A 21,105-nucleotide genomic window follows, 5' to 3' on the forward strand; every position below is an offset into this window, starting at 1 on the left:
ATGGAGAACAGCAGTGTATTCTGATCTGGTGGGGTGGCCATGGTGGGCATTGCTGAGGCAGATGAGACTGACTCAGCGCCAGGCTTCAGAGGATCCGTCAGATGAATTTCTCTCCCCTTCAAGTGTGAGCAGCTAGAGATGATTCTCTGAGGACACGAGTGTGATGATGGCCATTGGGAGTGTTTGTTGCTGGGCCAACGGCATGAGGCCACAGCTGCAGAACACACCTGTGCACCTGACTGACTTCATTGTAGCCAACCAATCCCGGCATCTAACAGCCAGACCCTTTCTGGTATTTTCCTTGGGTATTACTCTTCTTGAGATTCTTTAATCCCCAGCCTATCTGGTTGGCCTCAGCCATGAGACTCAAGATCTCTGAGGCTCAGTGTGTTTATCTGGAAAACGGCGAGGGGAGGGTAGGGCTGGTTGACAGGAAGGGCTCTTCCAGTGTAGATTTGAGTGTGAGACGTCATTTCATATCCTTTACTCAGTGTGTGTGTGTGTGTGGGGGGGTGGGATCACATAGGAAGGAATTACTTTAGGCTCTACTGGTGCAGAAACTCCAGCCCAGAGAAGGGAGGGGCCTTCCCCCAGCAGAGGCGTGGCTCTGGGGCTGGAATTGGGGTGCCTCTGGCTCCTTATCTTCTGTAGCTTCTTTATGATCCACCTGAGATCCTGGAGGGGGCCTTGGCAGACGTGCCAGGCTCAGGAAGTTATTTAATATCAGCTTTGCTCCAGATTGCGTTTCTGACTTCTTGCCACCTCTTAAGTGGCAGTCATTTTAACAAGTGTGGCTATAAGACACCAAGTGGGAAATAACATGATAGATGGGGAGGGGGGAGGGGTGTGGAGGAGGGGTGTAGTTCTGTACCCTTGGCAGAAACCTTGTCTTTGAGGCCCTTGGAGGAGCTAGGGCCCCTCGAAGCCCCTGGCAGTGAAGGGGAGGACGTGGAAAGAAGCGCCTGGCTCCTAGGGCATGTGGCCTATGGCTGAAGTGTTCCCTGCTCCGTGGGAGGGCCCTGTGTCTTCTGGGAGCCCCCGGCTTCTGTCCCTGGGGCAGGAGTTGAAGGGGAGGCCTTGTATTCCATTTGTTTTCAAAGGATTGTCTTCCAAGTGCATAACAGACTGCTAATGGGGGCCTGAAGCTGGCGGTGTGTTCCTCCCACCATGGATGCTGAGCTGCATCTGGCCGCCCGCCTCACTGCCTGTCCAGGCCTGTCCCAGCATCTGGACTATTGGGGAAGGATGGCCAGGGGCGCTAGCTGGGCTGGCCGGGTCCTTCTCTCCGCAGCACAGGGAGAGGAGGGGATCAACCCTCTTCTGTCCCAGCTCTTGGCTCCAGCCATGTGCTAGGGATGGTGCTAAGCCTTGGGACACGACGCTGCAAAAATAAAAGGCCATAGTCCCTCCCTCCCTCTTGGAGTTTAGAGTCGAGTCGGGGTGGCCAGTATTATTAGCCAAGACATCTACAGCTGGAAGAGCTGTCTCAAGAGAAGCAGGGGCAGAATTTTAGAAAATGTTATCTAATGGGAAATTGAAAGAAAAATGTATAGCTATGAAAATAGGGCTTCCCTGAGGAGGAGAGGGTGCAGTTCTTTCTAAATGGAGATTTAAAAATTCTAGATTTACCTGCTTTCGAGTTCATCTGATTGGAAATAGTAGAGCTGGTTGTCAGGGTGTGGTCCTGGCCGGCCGTGACCTTGACTCACCGTCCTGCTGCTGGTCCACAGAGGCCCCATGGTACCTTAGCAGATGCAGCATATCGAAGGCAAGAGAGGACAATTGTGTTTCGTCTCTTGTCACTTTCCAATTATAAGAGACAAAGATTTGGGGGCTGGTGGCTTATGGGGAAGGTGACCCCGGGCAGCCCGGAGGAGGGAGCAGTGAGACGGGAAGGGAGAAACCCAAGGAACAGCGGGCTCCAGGTTCCAGAAGATGTCACCGAGTCTCTTCAAGGCACTCGCTCGTTTCCCTATTTCTGCATTTATTCAGCATGTTTATTTGAGAGCCTCTGTTGGGCCTGCCCTTTTGGTGAGAGCTGGGAAGACATCAACCAGCCGGACAGATGGATCTGTGTTCTGCCCATAGTTACAGGACGTGTAAGGTCAAGCCCCTCTCTTTTGCCACCTGGAATCTACCTCCAGGCTGTGCGGGAGGTGGGCTGGGGTGCCGAAGGTGCAGCCAGATTCCCTGGGTCCCCCAGGCCAAGTTCCTGGGACAAAGTTCCGTCAGAGGGTGACTTGGCGGGGGGCGGTGGTGGGGGATGGCGGTCAGCCTTCCTCCGCCATGTGATGGGGGGGTGAGCACCCGGGCAGGCAAGCGAAGACTGGCTGCACGTGCTGGTCCAGGGCTGGGCCTGGCTTCCCTCTCCCAGCAGCCAGCAGACCCTCTGTCTAGCCCTCTGGGGCACTGCCCCTGCCCTGGCTGCGACCGAGACAGGCCTACCCTCCCTCTTTGCAGTTCAGAGCAGCGCCCTGGGACCTGGGGCAGCCATGGTGGAGGAGCAACCTTATCCGTCCCTGACCCTCGTGCAGGCGTCATCCAGGGTCACGTCCTGTCTCCATGGAAATGACTGGTCACTCTTCCCTGCTTCCCACCCTGCCGCCCCCGGTCCTGGGCCGCAAGCTGTGTCCCCACCCAGGTGACTTGCCTGTTACCTGGACTCTGATCAGGCACCTGGCCTTGAGGCTCCACCCTGTTACCTTCCCAGGTACCAGTCCTCACCTGCCCGGGTGGGTCGCTGGTCAGAGAGGGTGGCTCAGCCAGCATCTTAGCCCAGGGGAGGCTCCCTGGAGCTGCATCCACACGCCCTGGGTGGCGTCAGGCTCCTGGATGTTATTGTTTTCTCTCTGCGCGCTGTGTCAGAGGCAGGGACTGTGTTTTATCCTGTAGCCAGCACTTCACAGGGACTCCATAGAGACCTGCTGAATAGGAGGGGCTGATTTCTACCAGCATATCTCGCACACCTACTGCAGAACCCAGCTTGGGGACAGTGCATGCACCTGCCCGGAGTGCCGGGCACCTTGTTCTCATGGCTCCCACGCCTCTGTGGGCCTTGGCTTTGCCTTCAGTGGAGCAGCTGCTGAGGGAATCTTCTAGGGAACCTTAACTCATCATGGGGACGACAGACGCTGTGCTGTGACCGGGTCCCACGTGCTGTTCTCAGAATAGTCTTATTTTTTTTAATTTATTTTTTATTGCAGTAGAGTTGATTTACAATGTTGTGTTAATTTCTGCTGTACAGCAGAGTGACTCAGTTATACACACATATACATCCTCTTTTATATAGGGCAGTCTGATTTTAACCATCCTTCATTCTCAGCACAACCCAGTGAGGCAGGGACCATTAGCATCCTCATGTTAACGGTGGGGAAACTGAGCACAGAGAGGCTACAGCACTTGTCCTGGGTCATGCAACCAGGAAGTGGCAGACATGGGGTTTGAATCAGCAGGTCTGCTCCAGAGCCCCTGCTCACGCCCCCGCCCCGTGTCACAGATGCTCTCAGGTCCTGCCCCCCGCCCTGCAACCTGTCGTCTCTGCTTCTAGTCCTGGGTCCAGCGCCCTCCCACAGCTCCCACAGGGCACGATGGGTTCTGTGCTATTCTGTTTTTGACACTGATAGTGAGAAGGAGGGAGGGGCAGAAGGGGTCCTGGGACCCAGTGGGGTTTGGCATCCTTGAATTTCGTGGGCACAGGTATTTTTGGCCACATCCTGAGAATGTCCTCTAAGTGAGGACACCGGGGCAGGACGGAGTGACCTGTGGGGTCTGTCCTGTCACTGCCACCAACCTACTGGGTGATTCTGGGCAAGGCACTGGCCATCTCTGACCCTCCGTTTTCTTACATTTTAAATCAGGGGCCTGACCAGGTGATCTTTGAGGCCTCTTCTGGCCCTGACCTGTCGTACATCTAACGTGGTGGTTGCGGACGGGGTGGAAGGTTGGAGGGCGCTGAGGCTGCAGGAGGATGTCTCTGGGGGTGGAGCCTGTGTGGGGGGAGCGGTGTGGGATCAGACCCTGGTGGTCCTCCTACTTGCGTGCGTCCCCTTCATCGGGAGGCCTGGCTAAAGCACAGATTGCTGGACCCCAGCCCAGAGTTTCTGACTCCGATTTGTAGATCTGTGGTGGGGCCTGAGGATGCCATTTCTAGTGAGTACCCAGGTGAGGCAGATGCTGCTAATCCAGGGACCACACTTCGAGCACAACGGTCGTATTGGCAGCTCTTCAGCTCTACTCCCTGAAGTGAGGCCAGAGGTGGTGTGGTATTCTGCGTAAGACTTTTATGAAGTTTCCCAGGCTACAAAACGTTTGAACGCCCCCATTCCTGAAGAACACTACCTGCTCCCCAGCACGTTCTGACAGCGCTCGCCCAGGTGCTGAGTTTTCTCTCCATTTCCCTTTTATCTCTTCTCTCTGCACCCCCCAAAAAGATGCCTGGCTCTGTCCTGACCTTGGCCTCCACTAACCTTTCCCCACAGTGCTGGACTTGACCGAACGTGCTCTGACCTATGTCATCTGATATGCAGTTGAGAAATGAAAGCACAGCTGGTTTTGAGAATGCCCTCCAAGACTCAAAGTTGATTTTAAAAAACTATTTGGGTGGCAGGGACATAATTCGGTAACTGCAGCTCAAGAAACTTTGTTGGGTCCTAATTGGTCCCGGCGTAAAATTCAGCCTTCAGTGATCGTGTTCTGGCTGCAACATCTCTCTGGAGTCTTGCCTCCCATGATCCCCACCCTGGGAGCCCTCTGCCCCAGCCAAACTCATCTAGTGGGCATTCCTGAAACATTCCCAAGCATTTCCCACTCTTAGTCTCCTGGTCAGGCCACTTGCCTTGCCTGGAAGCCGTCTGGATTTCATTCTGTCCACCTGAGTCCTGCCTGTCACTGGTCCCATTTTTGAGATGGTCTTTGTTGTCCAGGCTCGTGTTTATTGATTGTTCTGTCTTCCCAGTCTCTGGAGTGCACAGTAGTAGCAGCGGCTGGTTTTGAGCACTTGCTCTGGGCCAGGCAGTTTATGTGGCATCTCATTTAATCCACACGGTCGTATGAGCGGAGAACTGCTCTCATGTCACAGATGAGGCAGTTAGGCCCAAAAGATGCAAGAGCTTGTCTAAGACCATAGCTGTCAATGGCAGGGTTAGGATTCAAACCCAGGCTGACTCCAGAGCCCGCTGTTCCACATTCATCGCAAAATGATTGGGAACCAGCTCACATGTCTTCAGGAGGGCAAGGGGTGAGGAGCCACGTATGTTGATAGGCTGGAATCCCGCATAGCAGTTGCTTTGAAAACCTCGTTCTCTGTGCAGTAACATGGCTGCACTTTGAAAAAAACAGGTTGCAGAATGACATACCACGTATGGAAGGTAAAAAAACACCATGATCTATATTCAACATCCTGGGATAAACTATAATGGAAAAGAATATAAAAAAAAGAATGTACATGTATGTATAACTGAATCACTTTGCTGCACAACAGTAATTAACACAACATTGTAAATCAACTATACGTCAATTAAAAAAACCTCAATGACCGATATAATGCACTGTTTATACACATAGATATATAGTAAAAAGATAAAACCGTTGGACTGGATACAAATCAATTTCATGAGAGGCTTGGCTCTAGGAAGAGGGGAGAGGAAATGAAGGTAAATAAGGCTCTTAACTTCACCTATGATGTTTTCCTTCCTTTTTCGGAGATCTTAGCATCTGACAAAATGATAATATGTATATGAATTCCAGGTGATGGATAAATAAGGTGTTCAATATATAATCCTTTGTTTTTTTTCTCTATTAGAATAACACTTTAAAAGGTTTAAGCAATAAAGAGATGACCACACTCACCAGATTTGTAATTTAAAATAAAAACAATGTTAAGCCTTTCTTCTTGGTTTGCAAATGGCCAATTCCTCCCTGTGTCTTCACATGGTCTTTTCTGTGTTTGTTTTATGACCTCAGTCATAATGGATTAGAGCCTGATGACACCATTTTAACTTAATTACCTCTTTAAAGACCTTTTCTCCAAATAGAGTCACATTCATTCAGAGGTACTGGGGCTTAGGACTTCAACTTATGAATTTTGGGGGGGATACATTTCAGCTCAGAACAACGGTAAGACAAAAACCTTGCAAGTCTGCTGAAATGAAAATAGAGTCTCTCTGAGTGCAGAAACCTGCAGAAGTTCATCAAAGCTGAATTGTCCTCGGTTTTTGGTGCCTCTGGCTGCTGATGCCTTAAACATATCTATCTGCTTGTTTGGCCCTTGTGGGAGCAGCCAAGGAGCCCTATCGGGGAGGGCACATTCGCAGGAGAAACCGAGAGGTAGGGGGAGGGACACACAAACCAGCGCAGAGTCTGAGAAGGGCCCCCGAGGACGGCTGTCTGATGGTCTGATGTTTAGGAGATTGCAGGTGGAAATCAGAAAACAACTCATATCAAATGCACTATGCACTTTCTCTTATTAATTATTTCAACAATTACCGGAGAGCATCTGATTTGTGTCACCACCAAGTTAGACACCTCACTCATCCCACCGAAAATGTCAGTGGTCTGTGACCACAGCCTATGGGGATCTGGTAAGCAGTAAGGAAGAACTTCCTCAAAGAATGGGCCACAAAATAGGGCTATGAAATTGCTTTCCTTGGGACATGCAAATAAAGAGGATTCTCCCAATTCTGCCATTTCATCATGGAAAGCAATTTTCAAGCATACAGAAAAGCTGAAAAATTTACAGTGGACATCCGTATACCCACTCCCTGGAATCTGCAGTTAATATTTCACTTTCTTGCTCTGTCATAGGGTCTGTCCTTCTCTTTGTCCCTCTAGCCACTTATATCCACCTTGTTTTTCTGATGCATCTCAGAGGAAATTGTAGGTGTTGGTACATTCCCCCTAGACACTTTAGTATGTATATCATCAAACTAGCATCCAGTATTTGTTTTCATTGGAGGTAGTGTTTCCAGTCAATTAAATGTATAAATTGCAAGTGTATATCCTCTGAGTTTTGACAAGTGTATACACCTGTGGAACCCAAAACCAGAAAGATCGAGAGTATTCCCATCTGCTCAGCAAGTTCCCCTGTGCCCCTCCCCAGTCTCTGCCCCCCACCTCCCCAGAGGTAGCCACTGTTCTCATATTTTCCCACAATAAGTTACTTTTGCTTGATCTACAGCTTCATATAAATGGAAACATACAATGTGTATTTGGCAAAATGTTTTCGAGGTTCATCCGCGTCGTAGATAACAGCAGTCTGTTCTTGTCTATTGCTGAGTAAGTACGCCACATTATGAAATACTCGAGTTTGTTTAGTCTCCTAGCTGTTGGAACCCTGACTGTTCCCAATTTTGGACTATTATGGGTAAATCCACTCTGCACCTTCATGCACAGGGCTTTTTGTGAACAAACACTTTCATTTCTTTTGGGTCTGTCCCCAGGAGTAGAATTCCTGGATTGTATGATATTTAACTTTCCAAGACACTGACAGATCTGTTTCCAAAGTGGTTGCACCAGTTTACACAATAGGGCTGCTTTTGATGAATCTGGGTTAGGATAGACACACGTGCATGACTCATCGAAACAGGTGCTATTGTATCTTTGTCTTGCAGATGAAGAAATTGAGGGGGACAGGGGTGGCAAGGCCACCCAGCTGGTAGGTGGCAGAGCTGGGCTCCTGTCTGACTCAGAGCCTGTGGGGTTTCTGTTGTGACACGCTGCTGCTTGCAGGAGGGGGGCTGAAGCAGGCAGAAAAATCAGGGTGCTGTTCTTGGGGGCACCTTCTGGTGTCTGCAGCCCAAGGATGTTCCTGGTGCTCTCAGAGCGCCCTTTTTCTCTCTGACACTGTGAAACCAGGGCCAGGGGGTGCATTTGGTGCTCTCTGGCCTGGGGTTGGCCCCTTTTCTTTGTGTTCTCCATCACTCTAGTCATGTGGCCCCTCTCAGGGCCCTGGGCTGGGTCCTGTGTACAATGGACAGATAAAGGCCAGACCACAGCCCTGGTTCCACATCTCCGTCCCGAAATGATGTAACCGAGAGGCCTGCTTGCTGAGTGCTCAGACATGGCGTATGGGGGAGCCCCAGCCCAGCGCGTGTCCACTAACTCCTTCTCAGTCTGAGGTGGGTGCTGAGTGCAGGGCTGTGGCATCAGCCTGCCTGGTCCTGCCCTCAGAGCCCTAAATGAGTGGCAGGTGGTGACACAAACAAGCTTCATTCCTTCACGTTGGTGATGCCGTGATGCACAAGACAGATAAAGTTTCTGGCCTGGAAATTCAGTGGGCAGGGGCCATCAGTGTTGATATCTGGCACTCAGATAATGTCAGAGAGCCACAAGTCCTAGGAAGGAACCAAGCGGAGAGATGTGATGGGAAGCCTGACTGGGAGGTGGAAGGTGGGGACTTCTCCTGGCAGGGGGCGGGCTCCAGGAGGAGATCGCAGCCCAGCTCTTATCTGAAGAATGAGCAAGAGGCAGAACTTTGGGAATATCCCCGAAGGTAGAATTTTCTGGCAAGCACAGCACTTTTGAGTTGGGAATGGACTAGATGTTGTTGACATGGAAAGGAGGCTGGAGGAGCATAGGGGGCGATGGACTGGAGTAAGCAAGGGGGAGGGATGAGGCCGGTGAGGTCAGAGAGGTCTGCAGGCCATGGGAAGGGGATTCAATTTTAATCTGAGTGAAATAGGAGGCTCTGGAAGGCTTTTCCTTTTAAACAGGAGATGATTCAATTTATATCTTAAATGGGTGCAATAAATGTGTTGGAGAAATCTCACTGGTTTATAGGATCCTCTAGCTGGGGCACGCGGAGGAGGTCCCTAGAGGAAGGGACTGCTAAGTTGAAACCTGAAGGGTGAATTAGCCCCATGGTGGGGAGCACAAGCCATGGATGCTACTCTAGGGAGAGGGAACAACGTGAAGAAGGCCCTGGAAGCAAGGGAACCTTTAAAGAGCTTGAGGACGTTCATTCTGGCTGGAGAGGTAGGGAGGGGCCAGGCCAGGCCAGAATGAGGGAGGTGGGCTTCTCCTCGGGACAGTTGTGAGCTTGTTGAGGATTGGGGTCCCGTCTTGATTATCTTTTTTATTTTTTTTGAAAAATTTTTTTTTATTAAAAAGTTTCTTTTTGGTTTTTTTTGTCTTTTTTTGATGTGGACCATTTTTAAAGTCTTTATTGAATTTGTTACGGTATTGCTTCTGTTTTATGGTTTTTTTTGTTTTTTTGGTCCCGAGGCACGTGGGATCTTAGCTTCCCAACCAGGGATCGAACCCACACCCCCTGCACTGGAAGGGGAAGTCTTAACCCCTGGAGCTCCAGGGAAGTCCCTTGATTATCTTTTTCTTTCCAGTGCTCAGCATCTGCCTGGCTAGATCAACGCTGGGCAACACGTGAATGAATGAATGAATGAATGAGGGGACCTGGAGGGGGTGGGACTTTTTTTTTTTGCGGTACGCGGGCCTCTCACTGCTGTGGCCTCTCCCGTTGCGGAGCACAGGCTCCGGACGCGCAGGCTCAGCGGCCATGGCTCACGGGCCCAGCTGCTCCACGGCATGTGGGATCTTCCCGGACCGGGGCACGAACCTGTGTCCCCTGCATCGGCAGGCGGACTCTCAACCACTGCGCCACCAGGGAAGCCCCGGGGTGGGACTTTTTGAAGGTCAGGGGAGCTGAGAGGGAGCCTTGGGTTTTGAGAGGAGCAGATGTGGGTTGGACGGGGGTGGAGCCCATCACACGTTGATGCTAAGTCCAGGCTGCCAAGGGGCAGTGATCCTAGACCTCATCCACCAGCACGCCAGTAGCCCACGAGGAAGGCCCGGTCCCGCCTGGAAGGCCCTGAGGTGTGCGGTGGCGGGAAGGAGCTCCAACTGAGGAATGCCACTTGCTAAAATGTATTTGTTTATTCAGAGATTTAATTAACATGTTTAAATATTAAAGAGTAAACAACGTGTGTCTAGTGGGACTCAACACTTACCAACAGGAGTGCTGACTTATTTAATTATTTGTGCTTTCTAGGCCCTAAGGGTCATGTTTCCAGCTTTGTTCAAGGGAGGCCTTGTTTCTCCCAGGAGGAGGCAGGGAAGTGGGCTGAGCAGGGCTTGAGGGCTGGAGTGAGGGAGGAGCAGGGGGTGGGGAAGGAAGAGCAGGGAGGAGAGAGAGGAGGGAGGGGGAGGGAGGGGGAGGGAGGGGGAGGAAAGGGGAGTAGGGGAGTTTTGTGAAAAGGTGGAGCTGTCCAGGCCAAAGAAACCAAGATGCTGGATTCGGTGGTTTGTGCCGAGGGATGAGAGAGAGTTCTGAGTTTCAGGACAGTGAATTAGGGAGTCTTTGAGGGAATCTCTATGTCTGGGGGTTTGGAGGGTCTTGGGGTTTCCTCTGTTTTTGTGTGCTGACGTTTGCTGGGGGGCAGCTTCTCACAGCGATGCCTAAAGGGCCTGGCAGCCCAGATGGGAGCAGCCCTTAGTTGGTTGCCTTTGCTGGGAGGGACAGAACCAGGCAGGTGATAAGACCCCAGCTGCCACAGCAGGTGGAACTCTGAAACCAGAGGTGTTTTACAAGTGATCTGCATTATAGTATCTCTGCAAATGAAGTCCTGGATGCTGAGAGATTACTGGAGGTTATTTATTGGCAATGCGCTCTGCGGTTTTAATTTTTTCTTTTTACTTATTCAGGCTTTAGCTACAGAGGAAAATAGCCTGAGGTGGCTCCGAAATAGAGTCTCTCTGCCCCATTAACTTATTCAGTGAGTTTAATGGTCCTTTTTCCCCTCAGCCTTGAGCCATCATTAAAAGGCAGAGATTTATAAAAGCAAAGACACTGAGCTTTAGTCAAACTTCCACTCTGGGCCGGGGGAAGGGCAGGGGTTGGGGGGAAAGGGCAGGGGTGGGGGCAGCCGAGCGCCCCCTGGGCCCCTTCGCTGTGGGTGCTGCCCATGAGTGAGGAGTGGGTCCTAATCCTCGGACAGAAACTCGAGGCTGGATGGATGGTTTCTCGGGGCTTGGGGTAGTGGCATCGCCACATAGCAACTGTCCGCCGGCTTTCCCAGCTCTCCCAGGGCTGGGGTGTCTGGGAGTGCTTCTGAAGAGTCACTGAAGGGCTGGGGTTGAGCTTCCCTGGTCCTCAGGGGCCTCTGGGGCCTTTGCGAGATCCATCCCCCTGCCGCTCACCGTCTGCTCTGGTCAATTCAACAGAAAATCAGGTCACTGCATGGAGGGATCAACCTGTCAGAATCCAGTCCTCCGAAAGCCAAGTAACAGAGGGCCAGTTGCCCAAATGACCGAGGAACAAATGGCTAATTTGCCTAGAGGCAAATCATTGAAAGCCTTACTGAATGCACAGTTTGCCAGATTTACCAAAACTTTGTATTAAGGAACAGAGCTATTGGATCAAGTCAAGCCAGAGCTGTCCAATTCAGTTCAATCCAATTCGATCCGCTTCACTTGCTCCATTATTTGAGCATCTGTGGTGTGCAAAGCTAGGTATTGCACAGTCTACAACAGAGGGATAAACTATTCTGGGGGGACGTCTGACTAGTGTACCAGCTCTTCCAGAGAAAGTGGATATGGGGAGTGGGGTTGCCACAGAACGGGATGTAGTGGCGGTGGAGCGGGGTTTAGGAAAACTTTGGTGAAGCAGCTGATGTGGGGGTGTCCCTTGATGCACAGGTCGCATCTGGATTGGGAGGGAAGGGTGGGGAGGACATTTCGGGCTGAAGGCACAACAAAAGTGCCCAGTGCATTAGAGGAAATGCAAGGCTCCCATTCACGAGTATGGAGGGGTGTGAGGGACACAGACAGATGTGCCTTGAGACCCACTTGGGCAGGGCTTTGAATGCTGGGCTGAGGCATCTGGACTGTATTGGCTTAGTGACTGGAGTCGTTGAAGGTTTAGCAACACCATCTTAAATTAAAAAAATGTTCAAATGGCTTTAAAAGATGATAAGGGGCTTCCCTGGTGGCGCAGTGGTTGAGTCCACCTGCCGATGCGGGGGACACGGGTTCGTGCCTCGGTCCGGGAAGATCCCACATGCCGCGGAGCGGCTGGGCCCGTGAGCCATGGCCGCTGAGCCTGCGCGTCTGGAGCCTGTGCTCCGCAACGGGAGAGGCCACAATAGTAAGAGGCCCGCGTACAGCAAAAAAAAAAAAAAAAAAAAATGATATGTTTGCTAATGGAAAATTAGAAATAACCCAAAGTAGAAAATAGACAAAGAAATCACTCAGAGTTGCAGCAACCTGGAAAAAACCCCATACTTTGGGGTGGGTTTCCTTCAAGTCTTGAGTAGGGTTGATTCTAGAGTCTGCATAAGGCAGAAGGTGACCTCTGAAGCCCCTTGTGCCCACTGTGAGGGGCACACAGGAGCTGGGGCCGGCCATGCGTACAGTGGTGGATTCAGAGCTTAGTCTGACAGAGGCCTTTATTGAGTGACATGGGGGGAGAAGCGCCAGCATCTTAAAAGTAGTTATTATTTTCCTTCTCACTCTTTCTGGGTGTGTAAGCTAAATTTGCATAAGTTCAGTGTATGGAAGAAAGCACACCATTGTGTGTGCGTATTTACATGTACCTGAGGAGGTCATTTTGATGCGTGTTTTAAGAAGAATAAGCAGAATGCCACGTGTACCACAGCTTGAGGAAGAGGAGAAGCAGATAGTAGAGAAGAAAGGCAGGAGGTGAGTGCAGTAACTCAGGGATGGGTGATGGGGGCAGGAGGCAAAGGGGATGGAGAGGGAAGGGATTTCAGAGACTCTACAAATATATTTCAAAGAACAGATTATACCTGTTGAGTGATGGAGCTGTTAAGAGGCACTGAGGTTTCCAGAACTTGGGTGAGGGGAGTGAAACAGGAAGGAAGGGGGCAGGGCACAACCTTTAAAAGAATGGCATGGCCATAGGACATCACAAAAACTGGTTAGAACCGACTAAGTCCAAGATGGCGGAAGATTCGACTTCCAGTGGATCTTGAGCCTCATTATACGCTCATTGTAATACATTAGCATAAGCTAAATGACATACCCACCAGCACCATGACAGTCCCGAGGCTGACCATAAAGGGCCAAAAAGGGGGCAGTGGCCCAATTCCTGGAAATCCCCGCCCCTTCCCTGAAATAATTGGAATAATCCTCCCACTCATTAGCCTATGAAATTACCCAGCCCATAAAAACTAACCACGCCATATTTCGAGGCTTTCTTGCCTTCTGAGATGGCCCACACTCTCTCACTTCATCTCTGAATTTTTTCGCAACAAGGCAAGAACCTTAAATTCACTAGGAACAGGAGGACATTGCTGCCTTGAACAGGTAGAGGTGAGGGTCTGAGATGGTGACTTCTGTTTGGGACACCTGAGTCCGTGGGACTTGGGAGAGATGATTAGCATAGGTCGGGAACCGGAGCAGGACCTGGTGTCTCTGATCAGGACCCTTCTTTGTGAAGTCTCACCAACCGACAAAGCAGCCAGGATGCTTGTTAAAGAAGGGGCCATGGCCACCAGGCAGCCTTCTTGATGGGTGTCCAACCAACCGGCATTTCTTTAGGAGAGGGGCTTTCACCTGGGAGAGCTTTGTTAAAAACGGTGACTCCAGAAACATCTTACCTTTTTGTCTTTATTTACGAGGTCCTTTTGGCTTCTCTGCCCCTCTCCCCCTTCCAGCCCTCGCCTCACCGCTTCTGCAGGTAGGATCCTGCTTCTTATCCCAAACAGGTATAGCAAGGTAATAGGAAGAGTCAAGATGTTGGCATTTAGGTAGAATAACAAGGAGCTTAGTTGCTAGATGGGTATTAATAATCATGGGGAAAGTTCAAATGATAATTATTGACCTACACTCAAATGACTTTTCACAATCACTTTTTATTTATTTATATTTATTTATTTATTTATTTATTTTGCGGTACACCGGCCTCTCACTGTTGTGGCCTCTCCCGTTGCGGAGCACAGGCTTCGGACGCGCAGGCTCAGTGGCCATGGCTCACGGGCCCAGCCGCCCGGTGGCATGTGGGATCTTCCCGGACCGGGGCATGAACCCGTGTCCCCTGCATCGGCAGGTGGACTCTCAACCACTGCGCCACCAGGAAAGCCCCACAATCACTTTTTACTACTCTATGAGGAAGGCTGGCCAGACCTTATCATTCCATTTTCCAGAGAAGGCAAATGGTTTATCCAAAATCCTCAGTGTGTTAAGAAGGAAAAGAATCCTTTCCACAATTTCCAGTCTTACCGTGATCATATTCTCTGACTCCAAAATGGGAACATGTGAGCATACTTACGGGAACAAAAGGATCCCATATGTGAACTCTGAAAATCTAGACATTCTCTTATCCCCTCTGATCAGAAGAAGTCCTTATAAATAATGATGTTGATGATGATAATGATGATGACAATGACAGTCATAATAATACAGTCACCCAACCTTGGGTGCTTACTATGTTCTAGGATCTATGCTGAGCACTTTTCATTTCATAGCCTTAATCTTCACATGACTGAATGAGATAGGCATTATTGGTCCCATTTTCTGGATGAGGAAACTGAGGCAACGAGAACTTAGTATATATGCCCAAGATCACGCACCTAGCAAGCAACTAAGAGGGTTGGAGCTCAGGCTCCCATGCCCACCTTTCTGGATGACAGCCTTGGCTGGCTCTGGACTCCCCATCCAGGCTACACCCAGGGTTGCTGGGACCACCCTTCACACCCCAGCCCCGTACCTCAGCAGCTGCCTTATAACTTGGTTAGATTTTCCAGACAAACATCAGTTCAATGAGAAATCCTGCTCCATGCTCCCTGGGCTACATTGATCCATTTGCCTCAAATAAAATAACTGTGTGGGGAATGAGATAAAATATTTGTACCATTGATTGCTTCATTTCATGTGGATGGGAGGTGGGGGGGAGCAAGTGCCCATGAGCAGGTGAGGGAGGCTGCACCTGCCTTTGTGCAGAGAGCAGCTGGGACAGAGCCTCAGGACTGCTGAGGTCCCCCGGGCATTGCCTGGTATACCCAGATCGACTCTGACAAGGGACAGCACTGGTTAGAGACCACATTAGCTTCTGACCGGGGCACCTTCTTTTGGATGGGGAGGGATGAGGGCACCCAGCTGGAGGAAGTTATAGCCCTTTCCCACATCTCTGAGGGGGATCCTAAGGAGGAGGATTTGCTAAGTGCATAATCTTTTTGCTTCTTGAGTCACTCAACAAACATTGAAATATAGCATGGCGAAGCAGGTCAGAAACAGACTGGGTTTAAGAATCAGGCAGATTTGATCCTGATTCACTCACTCATGGGCTCTGGGTTGTTGGGCGAGTCACATAACCTCTCTGAGCTTCAGTTCCTCGTGTGAAAAATAAACGACCACCCTGCAGGGTGGCTGTTAGAGTTGAATGAGATCACATGTATGATCTTGCATTTGGCTGCAAGTAACTGAAAACCGACTTGGGTGATACCCAGATTTCTATGTGCTCCAAAGGTGGCCAGGGTGGCTGAGCGAGTGAACATGTGGCTCTCAGGCCTCTAGTGAGAAAAGGCAAGGGAGACGGTAGTTGAGAGATGTTTCTGGGAACTGGAGGACGGTGTGTGCCACCATATCTAGAGGGCTTGTGAACGTGCGTATGCTTTAGTTCCCTCTCTTACCTTCCTGAGGCACCACCCGCGGCATCGTGGAAGTAATTTTGAGCATCACAGTGATGCCCTGTAGGCATCTGTCATCCAAGGGAGGAGGGGAAAAGAGCTGGGGTCGGGTGCTGTGGGGCTCCTGGGGAGGCTCTGGTCCTGCCCAGGGGAATCAGGAAGGACATGAATGGTGAGTCACACTGGACAAGAGGAAACAGGAGGACCAGGGCCAGCAATCGCCAAAGCTCTCAGGGCATTGGGTGCAGGCCGGGGGGGTTTCCCTATGGACTGGAGGCCAGGGCCGGGGCAGGCACATTGATCTGATAGCAGTCAGAGACGGATGCAGAGCAGTGGACATCTGGGGTGGGCAGACTCATTGGAAGATGGAGAATCTTCTCCAGATGGAGGGATGAAAATCAGACGTAGGAGGAGGGCATTTAGGGCGAAATTGAGGAGGGCATGGGAGAGAAAATGGCGTGCAGGTCAGACTGGCAGGATATGGGCCAAGGGGGCGTGGAAGGAGTCAGGGAGCTGGGCTTTCCAGTGAAGAGCCTGGGAGAGAGAGGTGTGATTGCCAAGAGACAGAAGCAGATCAGGCTGAGAGTGGGTTGGGAAGGAGCAGGATGCCTCTGGGTTCACACATGGGATTTAGGTTTGGCTTGGAAAATCCAGCGGCATACATCTGGCTGGTGGTTGGAATTTCAGGGCCGGCCTTGGACTTAGCTGGAGATCTGCAAATTCTGTGCCTAGAGGTGAGAGCTGAAGCTAAGGGTGTGAGTGAACAGTAAGAAGGGACAAGGGCCAGGGAGAGAACCTGGGCTGTCTCAATTTGGAGCTAGGAGTAAGGAGAGAGCCCAGGGAGGGAGCATGCTCACAGGGACAGTGTGTAGCAGCCTCCAGGGTGAGAGAAGTCCTCAGCCAAGTCCATGGCCAAGTGAGGGTGGGCTGTAGGGAAGGGAAAGAAACAGGCACATGAATCAGTGATGCAGATCCTTCCTTCGAGGGCTTTGGTTGCCCAGGGATGGCCAGGGGTAGGTTGGGAGGAAACACATTTTTTTTTCAAGGGATGGGGAGACCTGAACGTGCCTGTGGCCAGAATGGAAGAGCCAGTGGAAAGGAGAGGCTGATGGAGCAGGAGACACTGGTCAGGGAGGAGACAGGGCTTGCGGAGTTGAATTGAGAGAGTGAGGGACACAGACCGAAGCTGTGCTTCCTGGAAGGCTGGACACTGGCTTGTGTACCTGAGTCTGCCGGACCTCACACAAGGCTGGGTCTTGAATGAGTAAAAGGAAAGGGACCTTGTTTCTCCGGGAAAGGAAGGCAAGTGGAAAAGGTAAATATCCAGATTCATTAGTAAAGTGAAAATAGATGAGGAAGCTCAAATCAGACGTCCTAGATCTTCTCAGTGAGTTACGTAACCTCTCCGAGCCTCAGGTTCCTTATCTGTAAAATGGGGATAATCGTAGCACCTTCTTAATGGGTTCTTGGGACGATTAAGTTAGATAATGCCTGTAAAACGCTTGACACATGCTGAGGGCTCTTTAAAAGTTCTGTATTATTATTATTGTTACTAATTTTATTTAAAAAATTTTTTTCACATCTTTATTGGAGTATAAATGCTTTACAATGTTGCGTTAGTTTCTGCTGTACACCAAAGTGGATCAGCTATATGTATACATATATCCCCATATCCCCTTCCTCTTGAGCCTCCCTCCCACCCTCCCTATCCCATCCCCCTAGGTCATCACAAGGTACCCAGCTGATCTCCCTGTGCTGTGCAGCAGCTTCCCACTACATTTGGTAGTGTATATACAACAATGGTACTCTCTCATTTCATCCCAGCTTCCCCTTCCCCCACATGCCCTCAAGTTTGTTCTCTACATCTGTGTCTTTATTCCTGCCCTGCAGCTAGGTTCATCAGTACCGCTTTTTAAAATTCCATATATGTGTGTTAGCATATGGTATTTGTTTTTCTCTTTCTGACTTACTTCACTCTGTATGACAGGTTCTAGGTCCATCCACCTCACTACAAATAACTCAATTTCATTCCTTTTTTATGGCTGAGTAATATTCCATTGTATATTTGTGCTACATCTTCTTTATCCAATCATCTGTTAATGGACATTTAGGTTGCTTCCATGTCCTGGCTATTGTAAATAGTGCTACAGTGAACATTGTGGTACATGTCTCCTCTTGAATTATGGTTTCCTCAGGGTATATGCCCAGTAGTGGGATTGCTGGGTCATATGATAGTTCTATTTTTAGTTTTTTAAGGAACCTCCATACTGTTCTCCATAGTGGCTGTATCAGTTTACATTCCCACCAGCGGTGCAGGAGGGTTCCCTTTTCTCCACACCCTCTCCAGCATTTATTGTTTGTAGATTTTTTGATGATGGCCATTCTGACCAGCATGAGGTGATACCTCATTGTGGCTTTGATTTGGATTTCTCTAATGATTAGTGATGTTGAGCATCTTTTCATGCATTTGTTGGCCATCGGTATGTCTTCTTTGAGGAAATGTCTATTTAGGTCTTCCACCCATTTTTGGACTGGGTTGTTGGTTTTTGTGATATTGAGCTGCATGAGCTGCTTGTATATTTTGGAGATTAATCCTTTGTCAGTTGCTTCATTTGCAAATATTTTCTCCCATTCTGAGGGTTGTCTTTCATCTTGTTTATAGTTTCCCTTGCTGTGCAAAAGCTTTTAAGTTTCATTAGGTCCCATTTGTTTATTTTTGTTTTTATTTCCCTTACTCTAGGAGGTAGGTCAAAAAGGATCTTGCTGTGATTTACGTCATAGAGTGTTCTGCCTATGTTTTCCTCTAAGAGTTTTATAGTGTCTGGACTTACATTTAGTTCTTTAATCCATTTTGAGTTTATTTTTGTATATGGTGTTAGGGTGTGTTCTAATTTCATTCTTTTACATGTAACTGTCCATTTTTCCCAGCACCACTTATCGAAGAGGCTGTCTTTTCTCCATTGGATATTCTTGCCTCCTTTATCAAAGATAAGGTGACCATGCGTGCGTGGGTTTGTCTCTGCGCTTTCTATCTTGTTGCATTGATCTATATGTTTTTCTGCCTATACCATACTGTCTTGAATACTGTAGCTTTGTAGTATAGTCTGAAGTCAGGAGCCTGATTCCTCCAGCTCTGTTTTTCTTTCTCAAGATTGCTTTGGCTATTTGGGGTCTTTTGTGTCTCCATACAAATTTTAAGATTTTTTGTTCTAGTTCTGTAAAAAATGCCATTGGTAATTTGATAGGGATTGCATTGAACCTGTAGATTGCTTTGGGTAGTATAGTCATTTTCACAATATTGATTTTTCCATTCCAGGAGCGTGGTATATCTCTCCATCTGTTTATGTTATCTTTGATTACTTTCATCAGTGTTTTATAGTTTTCTAAGTACAGGTCTTTTGCCTCCTTAGGTAGGTTTATTCTTAGGTATTTTATTCTTTTTGTTGCAATGGTAAATGGTATTGTTTCCTTAATTTCTCTTTTTGATCTTTTGTTGTTAGTGTGTAGGAATGCAAGAGATTTCTGTGCATTAATTTTGTATCCTGAAACCTTACCAAATTCACTGATTTGTTCTAGTAGTTTTTTGGTGGCATCTTTAGGATTGTCTATACATAATATCATGTCATTGGCAAACAGTTTTACTTCTTCTTTTCCAGTTCGTGTTCCTTTTATTTCTTTTTCTTCTCTGATTGCTGTGGCTAGAACTTCCAATACTATGTTGAATAATACTGGTGAGAGTGGACATCCTTGTCTTGTTCCTGATCTTAGAGGAAATGCTTTCAGTTTTTCACCATTGAGAATGGTGTTTGCTGTGGGTTTGTCATATATAGCCTTTATTATGATGAGGTAGGTTCCTTCTATGCCCACTTTCTGGAGAGTTTTTATCATAAATGAGTGTTGAATTTAGTCAAAAGCTTTTTCCGAATCTATTGAGATGATCTATGGTTTTTATTCTTTAATTTGTTAATATGGTGTATCATATTGATTGATTTATGTATATTGAAGAATCCTTGCATCCCTGGGATAAATCCCACTTGATTACGGTATATGATCCTTTTAATGTGTTGTTGGCTTCTGTTTGCTAGTATTTTGTTTAGGATTTTTGCGTCTATGTTCATCAGTGATATTGGTCTATAATTTTCTTTTGTGTTATCTTTGTCTGGTTTTGGTATCAGGGTGATGGTGGCCTCGTAGAATGAGTTTGGGAGTGTTCCTCCCTCTGCAATTTTTTGGAAGAGTTTGAGAAGGATAGGTTTTAACTCTTCTCTAAATGTTTGATAGAATTCTCCTGTGAAGCCATCTGGTCCTAGACTTTTGTTTGTTGGAAGATTTTAAATTACAGTTTCAATTTCATTACCTGTGATGGTTCTGTTTATATTTTCTAATTCTTCCTGGTTCAATCTTGGAAGGTTGTACTTTTCCAAGAATTTGTCCATTTCTTTCAGGTTGTCCATTTTATTGGCATGTAGTTGCTTGCAGTAGGCTCTTATGATCTTTTGTATTTTTGCGGTGTCAGTTGTAATTTCTCCATTTTCATTTCTAATTTTATTGATTTGCATCTTCTCCCTTTTTTTCTCGATGCATCTGGCTAAAGTTTTATCAATTTTGTTTATCTTCTCAAAGAACCAGCTTTTAGTTTTATTGATCTTTGGTATTGTTTTCTTTGTTTCTATTTCATTTATTTCTGCTTTGATCTTTATGATTTCTTTCCGTCTACTAATTTTGGGTTTTCTTTGTTCTTTCTCTAGTTGCTTTAGGTGTAAGATTAGATTGTTTATTTTAGATTGTTCTTGTTTCCTGAGGTGAGCTTGAATTGCTATGAACTTCCCTCTTAGAACTGCTTTTGCTGTGTCCCATAGGTTTTGGATCATCGTGTTTTCATTGTTATTTGTTTCTAGGTATTTTTTGATTTCCTCTTTGATTTCTTCAGTGATCTCTTGGTTATTTAGCAGTGCACTGTTTAGCCTCCATGTATATGTGTTTTTTACTGTTTTTTTTCCTGTAATTGATTTCTAATCTCATAGCGTTGTGGTCGGAAAAGATGCTTGATATGATTTCAATTTTCTTAAATTTTCCGAAGTTTGATTTGTGACCCAAAATGTGATCTATTCTGGAGAATGTTCCGTGTGTACTTGAGAAGAAAGTGTGTTCTTCCACTTTCGGGTGGAATGTCCTAAAAATATCAATTAAATCTATCTGGTCTATTGTGTCATTTAAAGCTTGTGTTTCCTTAATTATTTTTTGTCTGGATGATCTGTCTATTGGTGTAAGTGGGGTGTTAAAGTCCCCCACTATTATTGTGTTGATTTCTCCTTTTATGGCTGTTAGCATTTGCCTTATGTATTGAGGTGCTCCTATGTTGGGTGCATAAATATTTATAATTGTTATGTTTTCTTCTTGGATCGATCCCTTGATCATTATGTAGTGCCCTTCTTTATCTCTTGTAACAGCCTTTATTTTAAAGTCTATTTTATGTGACGTGAGTATTGCTACTCCAGCTTTCTTGTGA

At 47.9% G+C, this 21,105-nt stretch overlaps 1 protein-coding gene across 3 annotated transcripts in view; it reads left to right on the plus strand.

The window, feature by feature from the left end:
• Nucleotides 1-21,105, plus strand: part of NTRK3 (neurotrophic receptor tyrosine kinase 3) — a 377,501-nt gene that overhangs the window by 13,016 nt on the left and 343,380 nt on the right. The window lies entirely within an intron of this gene.

Source organism: Phocoena sinus, chromosome 2 (assembly GCF_008692025.1).
Source record: "Phocoena sinus isolate mPhoSin1 chromosome 2, mPhoSin1.pri, whole genome shotgun sequence".
Lineage (NCBI taxonomy): Eukaryota > Metazoa > Chordata > Mammalia > Artiodactyla > Phocoenidae > Phocoena > Phocoena sinus.